This window comes from Leopardus geoffroyi, chromosome D2 (genome assembly GCF_018350155.1).
Source record: "Leopardus geoffroyi isolate Oge1 chromosome D2, O.geoffroyi_Oge1_pat1.0, whole genome shotgun sequence".
NCBI lineage: Eukaryota > Metazoa > Chordata > Mammalia > Carnivora > Felidae > Leopardus > Leopardus geoffroyi.
In genome coordinates, this window is record NC_059334.1 from 68,892,181 (window position 1) to 68,913,740 (window position 21,560).

The following is a 21,560-nucleotide window of genomic DNA, read 5'->3' on the forward strand; positions in this document are numbered from 1 at the left end:
TATTTTTGAGAGAGAGAGAGAGAGAGCGTGAGTGTGCAAGTAGGGCAGGGGCAGAGAGGGGTGGAGGGTGGGAACAGAGGATCTAAACAATAGTGTCCTGACAATAGTGAGCCTGATATGGGGCTCGAATTCGGGAACTAGGAGGTCATGACCCGAACCTGGCGTCCGACACTCAACCGACTGAGCCACCCAGATGTCCCGGACTGTGGACATTTGGGAGAGGCCAACACTGGTTCTCTAGCAGGTGTTCTTTAATTTTTTTTAATTAATTTTTAAAAGTTTTTACATTTGAGAGAGAGAGCGTGCACGCATGTGTGCAGGCACCTGAGTGGGGTAGGGGAAAGAGAGAGAGAGAGAGAGAGAGAGAGAGAGAGAGAGAGAGAATCCTAAGCAGGTTCCTTGCTGTCATTGCACAGCCCCAGGGGGCGGGGGGGGCGGGGCTTGATCTCCCGAAGAAGCGCGAGATCACGATCGGGCGCTGAAATCGAAAGTCCCACGCTTAACTGCTTGAGCCGCCCGGGCGGCCTTCTACCAGCTGCTTTTTTTTTTTTTTTTTTTTTTTTTTTTTTTTAGCAGCGGGGCTCTCCTGTTCTCCGTGGAAGGGGGAATTTATTTATTTCATTACGGGGAGTTCTGGAGGGTGTGGGAGGCCAAGCTGGAGTGGGCTTCAAGGCTCTTTCCAGCTGTTCAAAGGCAGGAACTTGGGGCTTCTTTGGAATCTATATCTGAGCTAAACAAGATGGCGCACAGAGAAGGTGAGTAAAGAGAGATTGAAAGGGGACTATTTACAAGGTGCAGGCAAGGGGAACCCACAAGCGGTGCTGAAGGACCTTGGGAGGGCACAGTGGGAGCTGTTAGCACCCTCTATCCAAAGAGGTGAGGGGAGGGAGATGTTACCAAAACCATTAGAACCGCAGTTCTGGGGTCCCCCGTCCCCCGCAGCCATGGTCAAAGCTTGTCTGGACGGGGTGGGGGAACCCCGAGAATCAGTACCTTCCCCGCTCTCACTCCCACACCCGAATGGCTGCCCTTAGCCGCAACACAGAGAGCAGGGAAGAAAGGAAGGGTAAGGGAGCGGCTCCTGGGGACAGCCTTCCAGGGCTTGGAAGAGGGTGGACGAGGGCAGAGGCTGTAGCCAGAAGGGAAAATCAGGAATAGCTAGTGTAGGACCCGACACCTGAGAACGGCCAAGTGCCACCACTTTGGGGAACAGACTGGAGGGAGGCCAGCTGCTCGGTTCCTTCAGTGTGGCCGTGGGCTAGCAGCTTGGGTCACTGGGCGGCTCTAGAAGAAGAACACAGGTCCTCTTTCCATCCACTCTGTGTTGGAGTTGTTACGAATATGACAGAGTGTGTATGCATACAGACACCCAGACGTATGTGCGCGCGTGCACACACACACACACACACCCACACCCCATCCTCCCAGCCTGCTGGTGAGTCAGGTGAGAGACGGCCCTAGGGAACCCGAGGAGCTGGCTGTTGACCAGATTTCTCTAGGCTCTCCTCATGTCTGTGACTTGGTCCCCACATAGGAGGCCAAGAAACAGACTCTGAGCTGCCCAGCAGTGGTGAGCCATGAGGCAGGGCCTGGTGAGGAGGGGTCGGTGGTCACACCTGTCCATGGGGTACACTAGGGATTCTGTGGGTACTTACTCAGCACCTGTGAGTACCCCATAGCCTTCCTTCTTGGAAGATACTCACTGAACGATTCTTTTTTATGCCCTGGCCTCAGAGAAGGCACGGACTTTTAGTGAATGATAGATTCCTTTCTTCATTCATTCATGTATTTATTTAACAACTCTGTTTGGGAGCTGTCCCCAGACTAGTCTCACTGATCTTACTCTGTGCTCGGTGCTGTGGTGAACAGGATGAGGGGCTTTGCTCTGCCAGACTTCTTTAGGGAGGAGACAGATATAAGCGGGCAGCAGGGAGTGGTTAAGGAGGGTGATGGGGTTGGGGGGTGCAGTGGGCGGTGGGACCTCACTGCCAGGGGGCCTGGCCTGGGCTCTAAGGCATCAGAGGAGGGTCCCTGGAGAAGTGACAGCAGGATGAGAACGGAGGAATGGGCAAGAATGGGTCTGGCAAAGATGGTGGGGGTGATAGGGGAAGCCTCGTATGTTCCAGCTACTAGACAAAGTCCACTTCGGTGGGACTGGGTGTGAGAGGCCAAAAGGCGAGTGGAGAAGCGGGAGAGGGCAGGGCCTCTCATACAGCCACCTGGAAAGATTTGTCCTGAGGGCAGTGGGGGGCCACTGGAGGGATTTTAGGGAGAAGAGGAGCACAGTCAGATTTTGTTTTAAAATGTTGATTTATTTTTGAGAGAGCGTGAGTGGGGGAGGGGCAGAGAGAGAGTGGAGACAGGATCCAAAGTGGACTCTGAGCTGTCAGCACAGAGCCCGATGCAGGGCTCGAACTCACAAACCGTGAGATCATGACCTGAGCCAAAGTTGGACACTTAACTGACTGAGCCACCCAGGAGCCAACAGATTTTTTGTTTGTTTGGAACGATCATTCTGACTGCACCTGCAGGCTAGTGAGGGGGAGCCGGGCAGTAACCCAGAGGTGACAGTGGCCTGACCAGGGTGCTGACAGGACACTCGGGAAGCCAGGGCTCCTGCCTCCCCCACGGTTGCCCAAAGGCAGTGCCAGCCTCTGTGCAGACCGAGATACTGGGATTTCAGAGGGACCCTTGCTTGTGAAGTGCGCCTCCCATCCCCCCTCTCCCATCGTGGATTTCTCTGTCTTTAGAGAGTGGTTCCTGGGCTCAGAGCTTCCTGCTCATGGTTCCATGAAATCACCCCTCGGAGGGTGAACTCAGTCACCTCGGTGCTGCGTAGAGGCCTCGTCTCTGGCTGGCTGGCTGTGAGGCCTCGTCTGCACCCTCCCGTTTCTGAACCTCGGCTGCCTGGTGCGTACCACAGGCCAGGGAGGAACGCACGCAGGCCGTGTGCACTGCCCAGCTGCCGAAGCCTAGGTTGTAATGTGAGTTCAGATGAGGGCCGGCAGGCATCCGGCACCCTAGGGATTCTGCTCGGAGTCCAGATAAAGCCCCAACACTGGGGCTGGCCCTGCTGGCTGCTGGGCCTGGCTTGTCCAGGCGTCTCCGGGAGAAAAGCCTTCTGTTTGCAAGGAGTTTGGGGAACTTGTGATTTGACCCCCCTGTCTGCTCTGCCTGCCCCAAGAACTCTCAGCTACAAACTCACTGCTCCTGCCCCTGGGTGGGGGGGTCTTTTCCTAGATCTTCCACTTCTTTGCTTGAAACCCAGTGCTTACACTTTCAACATTTCCTTGCTTGGGAGGATCTGTCTCTCTCAGGAGTTCCCAGGGAGGGTGCCAGGTCTTGGTGGGAATGGGCTGGTGTCCCTGAGAAGGGCATTTTATTTTATTTTATTTTTATTTTTATTTTATTTTATTTTATTTTATTTTATTTTATTTTATTTTATTTTATTTTATTTTTTAAGTTTATGTATTTATTTTGAGAGAGAGGGAGAGAGCACGCGTGTGCACCGGTGGGGGAGGGGCAGAGAGAGAGTACGAGAGAGCATCCTGAGCAGGCTCTGTGTGGACAGATCGACACAAGGCTCCATCCCACAAACCGTGAGATCATGACCTAAGCCGAAATCAAGAGTTGGAAGCTTAACCGACTGAGCCACCCAGGTGCCCCGGGAAGGGCATTTTAAAGGTAAGACTCTGGGGTTGGAAAGATGTGATTCCGACCCTGGTTCCATCACGTAGCTTTGATTGGAACCCCGCAGAGACGATCGAGCCTTTTTTTTTTTTTATTATTATTTTTTTATTGTAACCTGGAGATCATGGTTGCTGGTGTTTGGGTGGGTTACCCAGGTCAGTGCCTGGCAGAAGCTGGAGGCTCGTGCGTGCCAGCCTTTCCCACTTCAGTGGGAGCTGGAGGCTTGTTCTTGGCTCATGAAGCTGCTCTGGGCTGGGCCGTGCAGCGCTGGCCAGTTTGGAGGCGGGGGCGGGGGAGGTGGTGGGCGAGCAGCCTGCACTTAGAGCCACTGTTTTAGGGTGACTTGTGACAAAGATTTGACCTCTCAGGCTCTTAACTCTCTCTTTCCAGCCTTCAGTAGAGCGAGAAAGTGGGACCAGATGAACTCTGAGGACCACGCGAGACCCATGATGACCACAAAGGTCTGTAGTGAGGCGGCCCCGAAAGCAAGGTCTCCCTGCTCCCCTTGTTGTACTGCAGGTGAGTTTTACTGTCTCCTGATTCTGACACTCTTGTTTCTGCCTCCGTAACTGCTCAGGCGATTCTCCACGTAGAACGCCCCGCACACTCTCCCCCCGGCTGCCTCTCGTAATCGCACCCAAACTTGAAAGCCAAGCTATGCCACAACTTTCTAATTTTCATAGAGGATAGAGCCTGAGGTTTGGCATCAATTTTTCCAGGGCTTATACCTTGGGTCTGAGTCCCTGCCAGCTTCCCTCCTTGTCCCCGAAGGTGGCAGATGCCCACACGGGGCTGCGTGGTGAGGGGCTCCGTGTGCTACAGAGAGGGGCTTCCCACCTCCTCCTCCAGGCACTGCGGGAGGAGCTTTTCGCCTCTCTTTCTACTTGTTCAAATGGGTTTGGAGCCAAGGGTTCGTGTCTTCACAACTCTACTGTGCCCTCTTCATAGGGAACTCTTGGTCAGAAGAGCTTCAGGTGTAAAGCAAGAGGAGAACGTGAGAAACGTAGACATTTTGCTTTTGGAAAGAAGACACCTCCCCTTCCAGCACTCCCCACCCGCCTCCCCCCTTGCCTGCATGGTCTTCCAAGGTCTCCGGCAGCCGGGAAAGAGGAGCTTGGTTGTTGGTGTTAGATGGACATGGCTAGCACCGTAGCTCCATTCCTGGCTGTCTCTGTGACCTTGGACAGGGTGTTTCATTTTCCAGGGTTTCAGTGTGCTTCTCTGAAAAGGGGGTAAGACATTACCTGTTTCCACAGTGTCATGGCTGCAGGGCTGTCATGTTGTATCCACATGTTTATCATGTTTTATCCCTGAGAGTGTGAGTTCCACCAGGCGAAGGACTTGGTTTCCTGCTGAGTCCCAAGCCCTTCCAGCCCATAGTTGGTGTCCAATAGACCTTTGTCAGATGGATGAGTAAATGACACTTAATGTGATGGGGTGCATCAGGGCAGTAGGTGGGACCATCGGGCACCATGCTGACACACGGAATGGTGGGTGCAGAGGTGAATACATAGTGTCAGGAATGAAATAGGCACACCCTCTGTGTGACCCTCCCCTCATAGGCATGCCTGCTGGGTAGGATGGAGTGGATTATGTTCTTGGAGAACAGGGGCAACCGTCTTTTGGGGAAGAGCCTGTCTCCAGCTTGATGAAGTTCTCTCCTAAAGGTCGTTAAGCAGAGGTGGATCTGGTAAAAGGGTTCCTTCTCTGGGCTAAGGCTGAATCAACTGAGATCTTTGGGTTTTCTGACCTCCCAAGAGCTGCAGTTCTGCTTGGTGCCTGAAATGACTAGAGAATGAAGGCAGGTATGCCAGGGTGTGTGGACAGACCTGAAGGGTGTAGACTCTGGGGCCTGAGGGTCATGGAGGGACCTCCAGAGAGAACACCTTTGTGCAGAGCCTTGTGGGATGGAGGTGTGTGTGTATATATATGGCGTATGCTATATAGATATAACTATATATGGTATATGGTATATATGATATATATACATCTCGTATGACAGTGGGATAAGTGATTGGGGATGTGGAAAGGGTTTCAGCTTTTAAACCCAGAGAGGTGATGTATTTAGTCAGGGTTCTCCAGAGAAACAGAAACAACAGGATGTGTGCATGTATACGTTTTTCTCTCTATATCATCTCTCTCTCTTCTTTCTCTCTCTCTCTGTTTTATCTCTCTCTTTCTCCATATGTATGTATGTATGAATGTATTTATGCATGTATGTATCATCATTTATCATATGGATTTATTTTAGAGAATTGGCTGACACATTTGTGGAGGCTGGCAATTCCAAAATTTGCAGGGTAGGCTGGCGGGCTGGAAGCCCCAGGAAGAGATGTAGTTTGAGTCCAAAGGTAGTCTGCTGGCAGAATTCCCTCTTGCTTGGGGGAGGTCAGTCTTTCTCTATTGAGGCCCTCAACTGACTGGGTGAGGCCCACCACATTATGGAAGGCTAACTGCTTTACTCAAAGTCTACTGATCTAAATGTTAATCTCATCTAAAAAGGCCTTCACAGAAACATCTTGAGCAATGTTTGACCAAGTATCTGGGGCTAGCCAGATAGCCAAGTTGACCGTCATAAAATTAACCATCACAGATGGGTTTAAAACAAAACTCTGATCTAGAAGTTTGTACTCAGAGCAATGAAGTTGGGGGAGGGGCAGGTGTTCCTGTGCCAGCTGTTAGCCCATGTACGAAAGGTGGTTTCAGCTCAGTAAGACTGGCCCTGACTCAATGAGGAAGGACAAGAAAGGGGTCAGAAGTAATCAGTTTATGTGATTCAGTGTTTCACAGTCACATTCATGGCGATCCCCTGTGTGTACAAGAGCACACCCTAGCCTTTATTTTGCTCTCTGGATGACTCAACTCCATGCTACTCCCTGTGGAGACCGTGAGGGGAGAGCCTCAAAGTCAGGGGCACTTTGTGCATGCGTGAGTAGCCACTTCTGGGTTACTATTATGTGGCTTGGACCTGGCAGGGTTTGGGCCTTCTGATCACTCTCACTGATCTTCACGCAGCCCTGGGATGAACTCACTGTTCATGGTATTGGTCCTGAACCACTCACTGCAATTCACCTGCCCAACACTGTCACGTCTTACTCTTGGCTGTCCAGGTGACCAATGTGGTCACTCGTTTTCTCATTTTTAAATTTGTTTTGTTTTGGATTTGGCACATGCTGTTGTCTTCTGAGCCTTGGATGTTCTTGATAATGTTGATGATGATGATACTTGCTCAGTAATGGTGATGACTGCTCTCTGTCCCAGCAACGCATAAGAGAACGTCTTGGACGTGCCTCTCTGACCCGGTCCCTAGGAGGGTGACAGGCATGACTCATACTCTGCTGATCACAGCTTTGCAGATGAGGCCTGCACGGCCCTCATGGGGGAGGACCATGGTAACAGTGGAGGCGGGCAGTAGATACAGGGTACTCTTTGCTAGGTATCACCTCCAAGTTCTTTATGGGGTTGGACACTTTGTTTGACATTCTTCGTATCCCCAGCTTTCCCAGCGCACTCCCAGGAATCTCTCTACACTGGAGCAGAGAGAACAAAGGTGATGGTTTCTATTTGTAGCTCACCAAGGTCATGTGTATGATGATGTCAACATGTGAAAATTGATCTATTTATTATAAATCCTGTGGTGAACATTTGTGGTTTGCCTCCCCAGACCCCATTTCCTCCTCTGCCTCCCCCCACCCCAGTCTGTGTTTGGACACTTCCCTCTTACCACTCTTAGTCTGCAGGGTTGGTGTGGGGCTCCAAGGTAGTCATAGGAGCTAAGCCCAGACCTGTAGGCTACAGTGTATGTCCTACCCTAACTGCGGTGACCAGGTCATTGTCTTAGTCCATTCAGTCCCTTGCTACATAGACTATGATACTATACACCGGGTGGCTTATAAACAGCAGAGATTTATTTCTCACAGTTCTTGGGGCTGGGAAGTTCAAGATCAGGGTGCCAGCATGGTTGGGTGAGGACCGTCTTCCATGTTGAAGACTTTGTTTTATCCTCGTATGGCAGATGGGGCAAGGAACTCTCTGAGGTCTCTTTTATAAGAAGATTGTCTTCTTATAATTTGATTTATAATGGGATTTTCTAATCCCATTCATGAGGGCTCTACCCTCATGACCTAAGCACCTCCCATTGGCCCTACCTCCTGTGAAAGCCCCACCTCCCCTACCATCACAATGGGGGGTTAGGATTTCAACATACACATTTTGAGGGGGACATGAACATTGAGATGATGGCAGTTATGGTCCCATCCTTGAATTAGTCAGAACCAGTGAGATGCCAGAAGACGTTTGCTGGAATTGTTGGGAGAGAGGTAGGTGTACTTTTTGACTGGACCTGTTGAGTCCATCTGTCACCTGGGAGGGACCATGGTAGTTAGAAGAGCTCTGAAAGAGATGGAGCCTTGATGATACCAATTTAGCCCTTAATTCAGATGTGTGTGAAATAAGACTTACCTCTAGATTAAAAAAAAAAAAAAAATCATTTGGCTTAAAGTGACAGATTTTTCTGTCACTTGCAACCCACAAAAACCTAATGGATATAGCCCTGTGACCTTTGGGTCAAAATCACCTCATCCATATTCTCAAAGGTTGCATGACTTTGAAGTGAGTTTACTTGTTTTGTTTTACTTCTTTTGTAGGTGCCACTTGGTCCTTATGTTCTGATCAGTTCTGCAGTTCCAACTGTGTTGACACTGCTCTTGGTTTTCAACAGCCTTACGTAGTTCTTTGAACTTGTGTGGAGGCCATCACTTCAAATTCAGAGATTCATAGCCCACATGCTATGGGAGCCTACAGACCACGTATATGGGGCTAGGGGTACAACTCCTCAGATGAGTTGGGAGGAGCTGTCAGTCATTCATTGATTCCTGGAATTCTTTCATGCTGTGAGTAGGAGGCAGAAGACTCCTGGTCACCTGGACTTCCAGTTCTGGGGTCGAGTTTACCCTTCATGTGTTTCTGATGAGGACAGAACAGTTGTTCTCACAGCAGTTTCCTGCCTGAGCAAATTGTCTGACACAGTCATCATTACCAAAAGCAATCAAGTTCATGGCCCAAATCCCAACTGTCCCCAAACAGGAGCTGTTGTCACTCTGATTTATTTCATGGCTAAACCTTCCAGGAACTGGGTTTAGAGATTGTTGAAATGTGGATGCATTTTTTTGTTGTTGTTGTTGAGTTTTGGGGATATTCTTCTTTGATCTGGTTGGCAAAATGAAACCATATGAGATAAGAGCATGGGTGGTTTGGGCTTCTAGCTTTCTGTACTTAACGTTCTGCCTGTTTACACACTTGTATAGATGTGAGCCTTCGAAACTATGCATTGGTGATTGGGCATGAATCTTATAAGTGTCATTTTATGTCTGTAAATCAGTTGTGTGCTGGGGCGCCTGGGTGGCGCAGTCGGTTAAGCGTCCGACTTCAGCCAGGTCACGATCTCGCGGTCCGTGAGTTCCAGCCCCGCGTCAGGCTCTGGGCTGATGGCTCAGAGCCTGGAGCCTATTTCCAATTCTGTGTCTCCCTCTCTCTCTGACCCTCCCCCGTTCATGTTCTGTCTCTCTCTGTCCCAAAAATAAATAAACGTTGAAAAAAAAAATTAAAAAAAAAAATCAGTTGTGTGTAATGTGAGTCCAGTGAGAAATGAAAGTGTTGTGGTCAAGAGTATGTACTCTGTGCTCCTTATAAGTGACGCCATACCAGAAGGAGAAAAGTCTGAAGTCCACATTCATTCATCTTGTCTTTCCGTGACAAGCTGGGGTGTCACCAGCTCCACCCATTCCTCTATGTTTCTATCCCCCCACTTATGATCTTTCCAGACTGCTTAATTCTACCACCTAGTGGGATGAATCCTAGATCTTTATCTTGCCATGTTATTTGAGGTGGTGGTGGTGGTGGGGTCTGTGTATGCCTTTCCTTTCTCTCCAGCTAACCTGAAATGGCTGGGTGGGTCAAGGCTGTGCCTTACTTCTCTACAAAGCAACCTCTCCTGCCCCCACCTGGCATCTGTCACAGTGCCCTGCATAAAGAGGGTATTTGGTATGGCTTTGTTGACCCTAGGATCTTTTCTGCCATGGGGATAGGCGATGGTCAATGAGTGTGAAGAAAGAGCCTGAGGAGAGCAGTTAGATGTGGGAGGGGAGGTGTAGGTCGGGTGGCCGAAAGAGAAGGGAAGTGGTCAGTGACAGAAGGAAGTTAACTCCTCCACCATTGTCTAGTCTGTGTTAATGTGCCCCATTGGCTGCACTGAGCCCCCAGTAAAGTGAGCCTGGGCTTGTAACTTGAAGTTAAGCTGGGGACATGGATGCAGAAGTGACCACAGCCTCGTAAACAAGGTGAATTGACCTGCTGATGTGGTACACTTCCCTTAGGCCAGTCCTATTAGTGGTCTGTGTCCTAAACCATGAGGTGTGAATAACATGGCAGGGCTACTGGCCAAAGAGCAGTGGACAAAGGGCTTGCCCTTGCCCTTCTTGGGCAAAGAGTGTGGAAGGCATCTGGAATTGGTCCCTGACCCTCTATCATCTGCAGCCTTATCATAAAGATCTCATGAGCACAGAGATCTTGTAGATCCCAGCCCTGTTTCCAAAGCAGCTGCATTGAAATGGGACTTCATCCCTACTACCTCTGCCCCAGTGTGACCAATAGTCCCCCTCTGGGAGCCACCCTTCACCCTTAGGCCCTGTGCTCGGTTGTTGACCAGGGAAGAACAAGAGGAATAGCCTTGCCCTCCTCCTCCAATCTGAGGTGGCCTGGAGGGTTCTCTTAGATGCTGGATCCCAGACTCGCCTGCGTGCATGTGTGTATGTTGTGTGAGAGACACAGAGCAAGAGAGGGTGACTTAAAGTTGAATAGGAATAGGGGCCAGTCACAGGCAGAAAGTCACAGGGAGCACTTCCTCTGTCTCTGCTGTCCTAGGCCCAGCCCTGGGGATGGTGACTCTCCTGGCACAAGATGTCCTGAGCAGGAGAGAAGCACAGAAGGCCCAGGCACTTGCAGGACTCCTCCCTTCCAGCAGTGAGCAGTGTGCTTCAGGGAGAGAAGTCCACGAATGACAGCTTTTCCTTGCTTACCAAGTGTGTGGCCTTAAACAGGCAGCCGGGCCTTGGCTTCTGAGCCGAGCCCCAGGCTCTGTGAGAGGCCCCGGTGCCCCCACTTACTATCCCTATGACTTGGGCACATCATCTCCCTTTGCTTTGTCTCAGCTTCCTCATCTGTAAACTCGTTATCCTACCATCACCCTTGCAGGTAAGTCAGATGCGACCGTGAATGGGGCAGCACTTTGCAAACTGTAATGTTCCCGCCACAAAGCAGGTGATAGACCACAGGGACCCCATGCTGCGGTGCTGGGGGTCTGCAGAGGACATGGGGACAGGGAAGGCTGCTCTGAGAAAGGCAGTCTGGTCCACATAGGAGTATTGAATCTTTGTCCCTTTGCAGTGGGCCATGAGAAATCAGGAGCTCAGCTGGGCTTTGGGGCAGTGAGTGTAGGTGGCTCAGTGGATGGAAAAACAGGCAGAGGGACCTTGTCTCTTGTTGCTTCCAATTTATCTAGTCACTTGCTCCTCTTCTCAGAGCTGAGTCCTTCCTAAACTGCAGCAGGAACCATGGGGGCCCTAAGACCTTCAAGTGTGAAATTTTTATGGAGGTGGTGCTTGGGGACTCGGGAAGAAAAGCAGCCCTCTGGCATTGTCTCAGTCTTGGCCGCCCCTAAAAATACGACGTGATGCAGCTAATGAGAAAGCACGACAGGCCTGGCTCAGCATGACCTAATATAGCCTGGCATTCAAGCCCGAACCAGGACGTAAATGGGGACTTGAAATTGAAAACACAAGATGTCTCCAATGGGATGGCAGGGAGCCTGCTGTGATCTCGATGGCAGGGCACACAATGGGGTCTGAGTAGAGGTCCCTGGAGGCTCTGCTGGGTTTACTGGTGTGAATGGGATTGGGACTCAGTGGAGAGCACCCGCCTGCAGCCTCTTGCCTACTTTTTGGCGAGTGGGTCAGCATCAGGTTGATCAGCCCAGTTAACTCTTGCGGGGAGTAGTGATGGGCTCTGTGCCACCAGGTTATAAACTCCATCACGCCAACCCTTTAGAGAGCAGCACAGACCAGCCCCCCGCTGCTCTCTGGCCTTGTAGACACCCCAGCTAGCCTGGTTTTTGCCCTGCATTAAATCTCTGAGAGACTCTGGCACAGCCCTTGGACAGTGGGCCACCTTGGACAGTGGATCGAGTCCTAGCCTCCAGTGTAGAAACATCATGGCAGTAACACCAAAGTCTTGTTCTTCCTCTTCCTCCCTCCTTCTGCATTGACATGGTCCCACCGCTCAGCCTTGAAGCCAGAGGGCTCAGTGTGGCTCTGCGCTGACTTGTGATTCGGGCCTGGGGAAGGGGAGTGGGGTAAAACATGGCAGGGGAGAAGCAAGGCTTTGAGTGACCGACTCACCCTGTTTGCCCAAGACTCCTGGTTTTGACGCTGAAATTTTTCCTAAATTTCAGGAAACCTCTCAGGCCCGTGGAAGCCAGGATGGTTGGTTATCCTACTGCATCACCTCTCCCCCTCCCCGAACCTGCTCATCATAGGAGCCCAGCGTGCCCTCGGCACTGGTGTCCTATGTGACTCACCTAAGGTCATGGGGCTGCCAGCTGGCAGAGCAAGGACTTGAATCCGGGGCCCCTAACTACAAGTTCGGGGCTCTTTGCACCGCCCCCTTCCCCACCCCCTGCTTTTCTCAGGTCACCTGTGAGCTCTCTCCAAAGATCTTGGCCAAGGCCTTTCCCTAGGATGGAAGTGATGGTGAAACAGCAGAAGGAGGGAACAGAGAAGAACTGGTCACCCTGAGGGAAGGGGTCAAAGGCTCAGGGCTAGAGGACCCCAAGAGGGGAAGGACTCAATCTCTGCCCTTAGGAATTTGACACTCTGGCTGGAAAGGTGCAGCGGGCTTGCCTGTGGGTGCCTGGCCCAGGTGCCACTCGAGGACACCTCTGCACACCTACCAGGAAACAATAGATAAAGGGTGTGGCTTCCCAAGATTGCATTACTCTCCCTTAAAGATTATTCGTTCAACAAATATTGATGGAATATCTGTTCTTAAACATGTTGTTCAGTCTGTCTGGAACACACTCTTCCCCTCCTTCGTCCTTTATCTCTGCCTCATCCCCACACCCAATTCCATCCATTCCTCAGCCCTTAGTTTAATAGGTAATATTTATTGAACACTTAGTCTGAAGCATGTTGTACTATATAACTCATATAATCCCCATGAAAACTGTATGAAGCTGTTGCACCCATTTCATAGATGAGGAAACTGAGTGGTTAACTGGCTTGCCCAGGGATACACAGACCTTAACTGCTAGGCTGGAGTACAGTCTGGCTTATGCTGTCCATGGAAGGAACGCTTTCCTAATCCCTGCCTCTCTGCTTCCAGAGCCTCCATGGTTATTCCCTGTTGGAACACTCATCGAGGAGCTATGCAATGCCTCCTGTCCTTGTCTGTTTCCCCCCTGGGACAGTTCCTGAAGAGCTGGAATCCTTCTTGCTTTATCCCAAGGTCTAGGCATTTAAAAGGAGCCTTGGGGTGCCTGGGTGGCCCAGTCAGTTGAGCGTCCAACTCTTGATTTCAGCTCAGGTCATGATCCCAGGGTCATGGGATCAAGCTCCATGTTGGGTACTGTGCTTAGTGTGGAGCATGCTTAAGATTCTCTCTCTCTCTCTCTCTCTCTCTCTCTCTCTCTTTCTCTGCCCCTCCCCCACTCTCAAATTAAAAAAAAAAACGATCCTAGTAAATACCTGTTGAATGAATAAATGCATGAGTTGATGGATGAATGAATGATTTCCTTCAGTGGCTGAAGGAGCTCTGAGGCTGAGGTTCTCAGCGAAGGCTTTTGTTCTGTCACTGTGGGGCACCACACACTGGCGGTGCTGAGCCAGGGGATGCTTGATGTCCCAGGATAAACATGACCCTCCTTTCTGGAGTAAGATTGGGGAGCAAACTGATTTTTAAATACTAACACAAAGTTGGCTTTTTTTTTTTTTTTTGTAGGGGGTATTTTCATGAATTTTTGGGATAAGACTGAGATTTGGAGGAAATTTTGTGCTGTGGTAGCCTCTATAGGCAAGTCTCAGATCTGACCCTCCCACCCCATTGTAATTTCTCCTCTGCTGTTGGGGGTGCTTTGGCAAAAAAACTTTGGAAAATGCTGCTTAGGGGAGTAGCTAGAACCCAGGGCACGGGGGCCCCTTGACTCCATGTGGGGGGAATGGCGGTGTTCTGGGGAGGGGCTTGGCCGGGAGCAGAGGCCTGAGATTCAAATAGGCTCCAACTCTCTGCTCCCAGGGCCTGGTGAGCAGACAGACTGTGAATGGCTTTGGCTTTGAGTGCGCCAATATCTGTTGAAATAAATGCTTCATAGCCACATCCTGAAGTGCCACTACAGCCTCTTGGAAAACCTCACACTATTTTTAGTCCCTGTAGCTCAAGAAAATGCCTTCTCTTTTCCTCCCCACAAGCCAATTCATTGTTGATTTTGCCCGGGTCTTAAAACCCCGTTCTCCTTTTTAGCTATAAGTGAAACCAATCAGCAGTCGGGTCGAATTTCCTGTCCCTTTCTATTTTCATATCTTGTGTTACTTGTTCACGTGGGAAAAATCCAGCCATCTCCCCATGTTGGGCCCTGTGCAACCTGGCTTCGCATGTAGCCGTGTGATTGCACTGAGTCACGGGGTGGGGGGGGGCACACGTGAATGATGGAGCATCAGGACTTAGGGTTCAAGGAGCCTGAAGGTGGCATGACTGGGGCTTGACACAGGGCTTGTTTATCTCATAAAGCGTCTCCAAGGAGAAGAGGAGGAACCGGGGCCTTCCAGGCTGCGAGGAGTGAAAGGGGTGCCTTTCTCCCTCGGAAGAATTCACTCTGATTCAACAAGAACGCTAGGAGACGCTGGGCGGTCATGGTCCTTTGCAGTTTATGAAGGCTTTTTTTGCACTGTTTATATGTCCATTACTATGAGAGGGAAACGAACAGAACACTGTGGGAAAACAGACGATGGAGGGGCAGATTCCTTGTGGGGGTCAGGGAAGACTTCACGGAGGAAGGGACATACAGGGCTGGGTCTAAATAAAAAAGAAGAAAGGGAGAGATGTTCCAGGGAACATCACCGGCAGTTGCAAGGAGCTATAAAGGAACATGTGTAGATAAGACTGGGAGAAGAGTTGACCCTGAATTTGAAGGGCCACATGTGTTGTTGCCGGCGGTGGGGAGCTGGTGTCTATTTTGTAGGAAGTTCACAGTGGAAGCTGAGCAGAGGCCAGAGCATTCTGGAACGTGTAGGGCTCTGTGCTGGGCACAGCATATTGGACTCCTGTATAAGACCATTAACCTGTTACTTTAAAGGTCTTACGACTACAGAGTGGCCAGGTAGGGGTAAGGAAATTTAATTTAATCCCCAAATAGGGGACAGAACAGGTGCCACCCCTCCTTCATCCCATGCCCGTGGCAGGTACTCCTAACCAATCACAGGATCATCCTCATCCCTCAATTGAGGAAACAGATAGAGGTGGAAAGGTGGGCCCAGGGCTCCACCAGATAGGAAGCAACAGAGCCAGGACTGCTGTCCACAAAGAGAGGGGTAGTGACTGATGGGCCCTGGGTTCAGACGAACCTACGTGTGCAAACAGGTTTTTCCATTTACTGGTTGAGTGTCTACATGGTCACTTATCTTCTCTGTGCCACAGTCTCCCCAGCTGTAAAATGGGGATAAAAAACTCCCTTTATAGGCTGGCTGGAATGGGATATGTTAAGTGTGAGTTCAGAGCCAGACGTGTATTACGTGCTCAATAAATGGCAGCTATTAGTAATATTAATGATACTATTGTTTCTCACTGCTGACATACTGTCTTTCTATATATCTTGCCCAACATTCCGCCCTGTCCTCATTGCAGGGGCCCCGTCTTCTCTATCTTTCAACATGCTAACAAGTAGGCTGGGTGGGAAGTTCTTTAAATAGTCATGGTACAGACAGATAGATGCATGCCTGCTTTGATGTCTCTGTTTGGTTCTGGGTGGACCAAGAGACTGCTTTGTCCTTCCAGCAGTAAAGGACGAAGAGGAAACACAGCTGCAAGGGGCTGGGATCTGACCTGGGGTTTCTGTGCAATCACTTGGGTTTCTAAGAAGGGAATTATCTCGGGACCTTAGCAATATTAACACGTGGCCAGCCAGGCAGCTGCCCAGAGCCCCATCTGTAAGAGGGGACACAGAAACCCCACTGGAAATGTCATATGATGAGGCATATTTAACAGAGTTGCTTTCAGGGAAAGTCCTATGAATATTGGAAGATTTTTCTGGATAAGCTCTTTGGGATAGGGAGTGTTCTCAGTGGTGCACGCTGAATATGTAAGATGGTCCCTACACCGGATGGAGACAACTGTCTGGTGCGCTTTCAATTTCCTGGGTACATTTGGGGCCAGAGCTGAATGGTTTAGGGCAGGGGAGGAGAGGCTGAGGACCACCACCTGGGTCCTCCCTGATCTCTTCTGCATTATGGAGGAGTTAGGCTTTTTTTTTTTTTTTTTTTTTAATCATTTATTTTTGAGAGAGAAAGAGTACAACAGGGAAGGAGCAGAGAGAGGGGGACAGAGGGTCCAAAGTGGGCTCTGCACTGACAGCAGGGAGCCCAGTGCGGGGTTTGAACTCACGAACTGTGAGGTCATGATCTGAGCTAAAGTTGGTCGCTTAACCGACTGAGCCACCCAGGTGTCCCGGAGGAGTTAGTGTTTAAGGGGCACCTAAATATTTGCCAGCCTGGGGCAGCCAGCTCTGCTTGGTACCTTCCAGGGCAGCACAGGCCTCAGGGCCCAAGGGACTGCTGTGGGCTCTCGACGGAGGGCCCTCCATGGGAAGCGGGAACCCCCTTCCACTAGGGTTGCAGGGGTCTCTGTCTGGAGCCTGGTCAGAAGCAGGAAAACTGGGAAAGGGGAGGAAAGAGGGGTGCCGGGCACGCATTCTCCTGCTTTGATGTCATTCACCGAGCGTGTGCAGCCCCAGCCCGTACCAGGCAGATGTTGCAGGAAGTGCTGGAGCTCACCTGGTCACGTGAGAAGAAAACAGGCCCCACCAGGAATTCAGGTGGCCCAGGGAAGTGGGCCTGTGAGTGTGTGCCCTGAAGGCCACTGACCCCGAGGCAGAGGCTGAACCAGTTTCTTGCCAGGATCTGCTTGTAATTTAACAGGCCTGAGGGCTGACCGTGGGCAGGAGGGGTGGCCTGGCCTGGCTCCCCCGCGTGCAAACGCTTCACACTTTACTTCTTGCTGGAACAGCAACCTCCCTGCCACTGTTAAGAACGAGTGATGACTCTAAGCGTCTGGGCCTCCCCATGGGCTACGAGGGCCGTCCAGCTAGCGCTCCTGTTACCTGGACACTCCTAGAGCGAGTGAACCGAGGCCCAGACAACACAGCCAGCACATGCGAAGCCCCTGCTGTGTGTGCCCGGTACCCTATTATTGCCTTGTACTGCACACCATCTTTAATCCTCGGGACAAGCCTGCAGTTGTTAGAGCCCGCATTTCTCCAGAGGAGGAAACTGAGGTTCAGGTTAAGGACTTAGCCCCAGGTTGGCCAGGGACCCTGCCCTGGTCTGGAAAGAGCCTCCCGCGGGTGACCTACAGCTATATCGGTGATGATGGATGAGCCTTCTATTGCAGGGATTGGCCCTGCCTGAGGGGTCCTGGTAGGGTTTGCAGAATCCACCCCTCCTTAGGTCAGAGAACTAGCATGCGTAGTAAGCCCAGCCAGGCGATGGGGTTGTCAGCCTGTTAGGAACCCAGTGGGGTTTTGTACACCAAATTGAGAGGGAAGCAAATACTGGTTATTCACAGTGCCCAGCAAGGAAAGGGGGCGGGGCCCCATCACACAGCGCCTTGCAGGCTGTTCTCTTCTGGGGATATGGGGGTCTGAAACACCAGGACCATATCTTTCCTTCTGCTTCTTGGGGTGGGGCAGAGGAAGCGGGAGAAGAAAAGGCAGGCCCTGGGCAAGGGTCAAGTACAGAGAAGGGAGGATCAAAAGGCCAACGTGGTATTTGCTTGTCCCATTTGCTTGCCAAAGGCCACGGGGAAGCTGACTGGCAGCTGGGGCACAAAGCCCAAATCGTCCTCAGAACTTAAGTCCTACTGGCATTCTGGAATTCTCCAGGGTGAAAGGGCAGGGGGGAAGGGCTTGGATGGATCCTCACTTCTTTCCTAGCCAAGGGAAGAGTGGCCTTCTTGGGCCAGATAAGGCAGATGGCTACCCTGCCCCCTGCACCCCCCGGGAACCCCAACTAGATGATTTCTTGTTTACATCAGACTTTGCAACTCTCTTCTCGTTCTGCAGGCAAAAGCGGAAATTGGAAGGCAAGCCCTGTGATGGCGAGGACTTGAAAATTGCTTCTAATTTCCAAGTGTGTGGCAGAGAGAGAGACAGGTGCGTGATGATTACTGTGTGATTCTGCCGCTTTGTAGGAAAATTAATCCCGAGGTACTTCTTTTAAAAGTACTTTCTCAAGGTTGTGAACTTGATTCTTCTCCACCAACACCTTGTATTTATTTTGAATACTTCTTGGGGACTTTTACATTAAGCTCTCCTAGCTGGTGCTGCTTGCTTTAGCCTAATGTCAATGTTCGGTTTTATTTTCCTGGGACAAGAATGGCAAATATACCTGATTTTTCATGTGCCACCTCAGCTAAATGGGGGGTGGTGACCCGGAGCTCTGCCTTGGGAAGAAATCTGTGGCTGAGACCAGACTCAGCAGGAAAGAGTCTTGTGATTGATTAGTAATACCTACCATGGGCATGGAACAGAGGAACAGTAGCACCTGTTCTCTCCCCTATTTGGGGGTTAAATTTCCTCACCGCTACTTGGCCAGTCTATACCCATAAAACTTTTAAAATAAAAGGTTAAGAGGTCCATGGTCTCATACAGGAGTCCGGTATGCTGTATCTGTCACAGAGCCCTACACACTCCAGAATGCTCTGGCCTCTGTTCGGCTTCCACTGTGAGCTTCCTACAAAATAGACACCAGCTCCCCACCGCCGGCAACAACACATGTGGCCCTTCAAATTCAGGGTCAACTCTTCTCCCCAGTCTTATCAACACATGTTCTTTTAGAGCTCCTTGTCTGGAACATCTCTCCCTTTCTTCTTAACTTTTTAGAACCAGCCCTGCAAGTCCCTTCCTCTGCGAAGTCTTCCCTGACCCCCACAAGGAATCTGCCCCTCCATCGTCTGTTTTCCCACAGTCTTCTGTTCACCTTCCTGTTATAGAAGTGGCTATAGAAGCAGACAAGTCAAAACACAGCAGGCTGCCCCGTGTTAGCCCACGGGCCGCCACAGGGTGGGGACCGCAGTGTGGCTCTGCAGTGTGGCCCCGCCCCCTTCTCCCAGAAAAGGCTGGGGGAAGGTTTATGGAGGGCGCCAGTGTGAGGGTGCAGGAACTCTGGGATGTGTTGGGAAGTGACTTGAATTTTTATCCCCATTTGTTCCAGCCTGCCAAGGACACGGCCTAAGTCACCCTCCTTGTAATGAGAGAATTGGAGGAAGAGCGGTGATTAAATGTGCTTGATAAAACTTCTCTATTTCGTGTTTGGAATAAAAAAGGGAAGGTTGAGATAAAGCAGTGCTTGTTTGGTGTCGTTCATGACACGGCTGAGCCGGGCAGGGCCAGTGTCTCTAATCCTCCCCTGGTGAGCACAGGGGTGGGGCAGCTGGCACCCAGCTGGGCCCTGGGACAGAGATTGGAAGGGCCTTTGCCACCAGTGGGAGGGTGGCAGTGGTGTCACAGAGGAGAAGACAGAGCCAAGACGTGAGGGCAGAGCGGGAGGTTTATCAGGTGGGGAGGCCGTTCCGGGCAATGAACGGCATGTGCAGGGTGTGGGGCCCCCTGGCTGGAGCTCCATGCTGAGTAGGGGGGAACGTTCTGCCTCAGTTCTCCTCGGCCGGATCCCGCCTCCAGAAGGCCGGGTCCCACCCTGTGCTCAGCACAGCGCTGGCCACTGCGGGGGAAACAGCGGACTGTTTGTTGTCCTGCTGGCGTGTCTTTCCCTGGGGGCCTGTTGACGCCCTGTGTGTGTCTGTCCGGGTGGCACGTGACATCTTCTGGAGGTGACTGGGCTGCGGCCCCATCTCGTTCTCACACTCTGCTTGTCCGATGAACTGGAAGGGCGGGGAGGGAGGGCAACCCCTCACAAGGCCACTGTCCTAGCCCATCACCTTTTCTATCTCAGAACAGGGCAGGCAGACGCAGAGGAGCAGGTCCAGGGAGGCGAGGGCAAGGATTGGGCCCCAAGCGCGGAGCCCAGAGTATCCCTGGGTCCCGTCCCCAGCTGAGCTGGCTGAGGCCTCCCTCGGCCTCGTTGGCCTCCCAGCTTCTCCACCTGAGGGGGCCTGGTGAGGACTTCACTTGTGTCATTACCACAATCATCCTCTGCTGACCCTGGCGGAGGCCGTGCCAGGCCCCTGGTGCCCTGCCCTGGCACTTACCCCAAGGGCCTGCCCTCCCAGTGCTCGGGGCCCAGGAGAGAGAAGGGACCCACAGGGAGAGTCAACTAATGCACGTTTGGATACAACCCGAAGCTGGCTGCGAATCACATACACCCTCAGAAAGTGTATGTGAAACGAGCGTCAGTCATACACAGGGTCTGGCCTGACTCAGATGTGTGTCATTGCCGGTTCCCCTTAACTTAGGTCCCAAAGCAGTGCTGCTCACTAGAAATATAATGTGAGATATATATGTAATTTAAAAATGTCTAGTAGTCACATTAAAAAAGTAAAAAAAAAAAAAAAGTTGGAATTAAATTTAATAATATATTTTACTTAATCCAACATATCTAAAATATTATCAATTCAGCATGTAATCAATATAAAAATTGTCAATGAGGTAGTTTGCATTCTTTTCCTCATACTTTGCTTGAACTGCAGTGCATTCTGCACTTACGAGGCATTCCAGGTCAAACTGGCCACATAAGGGCTCATTAGTGCATTAGCTACACGTTATTAGCCGTTATTGTATCGGATGGCAGGTTGAGGAGTTAAGGGGGGGGGCAGACACCAAAGTGTCTCAGTTTCTTCCTCTGTCAAATGGGGCTGATACATACAAAGGGGCAATACATACAAAGGGCTTAGCACAGCCCCTGGCTCAGAAAGCTTTCAGTAGTGTTCCTTCGTGGAATGGTTGGTTGTTAGCATGCTTGAGGTGCTGGGTTTGAAAGGGACTCTGACCCTGGATAGGAATGAAGAGGGTGACATGGGAGAAACCACCCATGGGGTCCGCTCCAGGTCTCCCGGACTCCTCATGGGCCCCATACTCTGAGCACCTCACCTGTGGTTCCTTAGCTCTTCCACATGCCTGTGTGGACCATTGCCTTATGCCCTTAAGGGAAGCAACTTTCCTTGGAACTGGCTCCTGTGTCCATCTTGGTGGTGGACCCTTTGTCTCCTGGTCCCCACCCTCTGGCTCTCTAGGACTTTCAATGCCTCCATGGGTAATAAGCTACCTGAGCAAAAATGCTAGAGGTGTGGGGCTACTTACTAAAAGAAAGCCCCCCCACGTCCCAGGCACCGCCTCGCTAGCTGTTTTGAGTCATGGGATCCAGTTTATTTGTCCCAGATGACTTCTGTTGAGTGAGCACCTACAGGTTGTGCCACAATAAGCCCAAGTCAGGTATTATTCCACAGTAGACAGGTGAGCGGAGTGAGACCCAGAGCGTCTGGGTGACCTGTGCAATCGCACAGTGACGGGCTGAGCCCAGAAGTCAGTTCTGATTCCTTTTTTGTCCCGCCAAGGAGAAAGGCTGAGAGTGTGGGGCAGGAACTCCTGCATATGGCCT

General features: G+C 51.1%; 1 long non-coding RNA gene across 2 annotated transcripts; it reads left to right on the plus strand.

Annotated features, from left to right (window-relative positions):
- Nucleotides 1–507: 507 nt before the first annotated feature.
- LOC123577072 lies at nt 508–19,305 on the plus strand. Of its 2 annotated transcripts, none has more exons than XR_006701696.1 (4): nt 508–755; nt 4,081–4,209; nt 18,071–18,160; nt 19,221–19,305. It is a non-coding gene; the product is annotated as an uncharacterized LOC123577072 (long non-coding RNA). The 2 variants fall into 2 exon arrangements; XR_006701697.1 differs by lacking the exon at nt 508–755 and adding an exon at nt 3,638–3,684.
- The last annotated feature ends 2,255 nt before the right edge of the window (nt 19,306–21,560 follow it).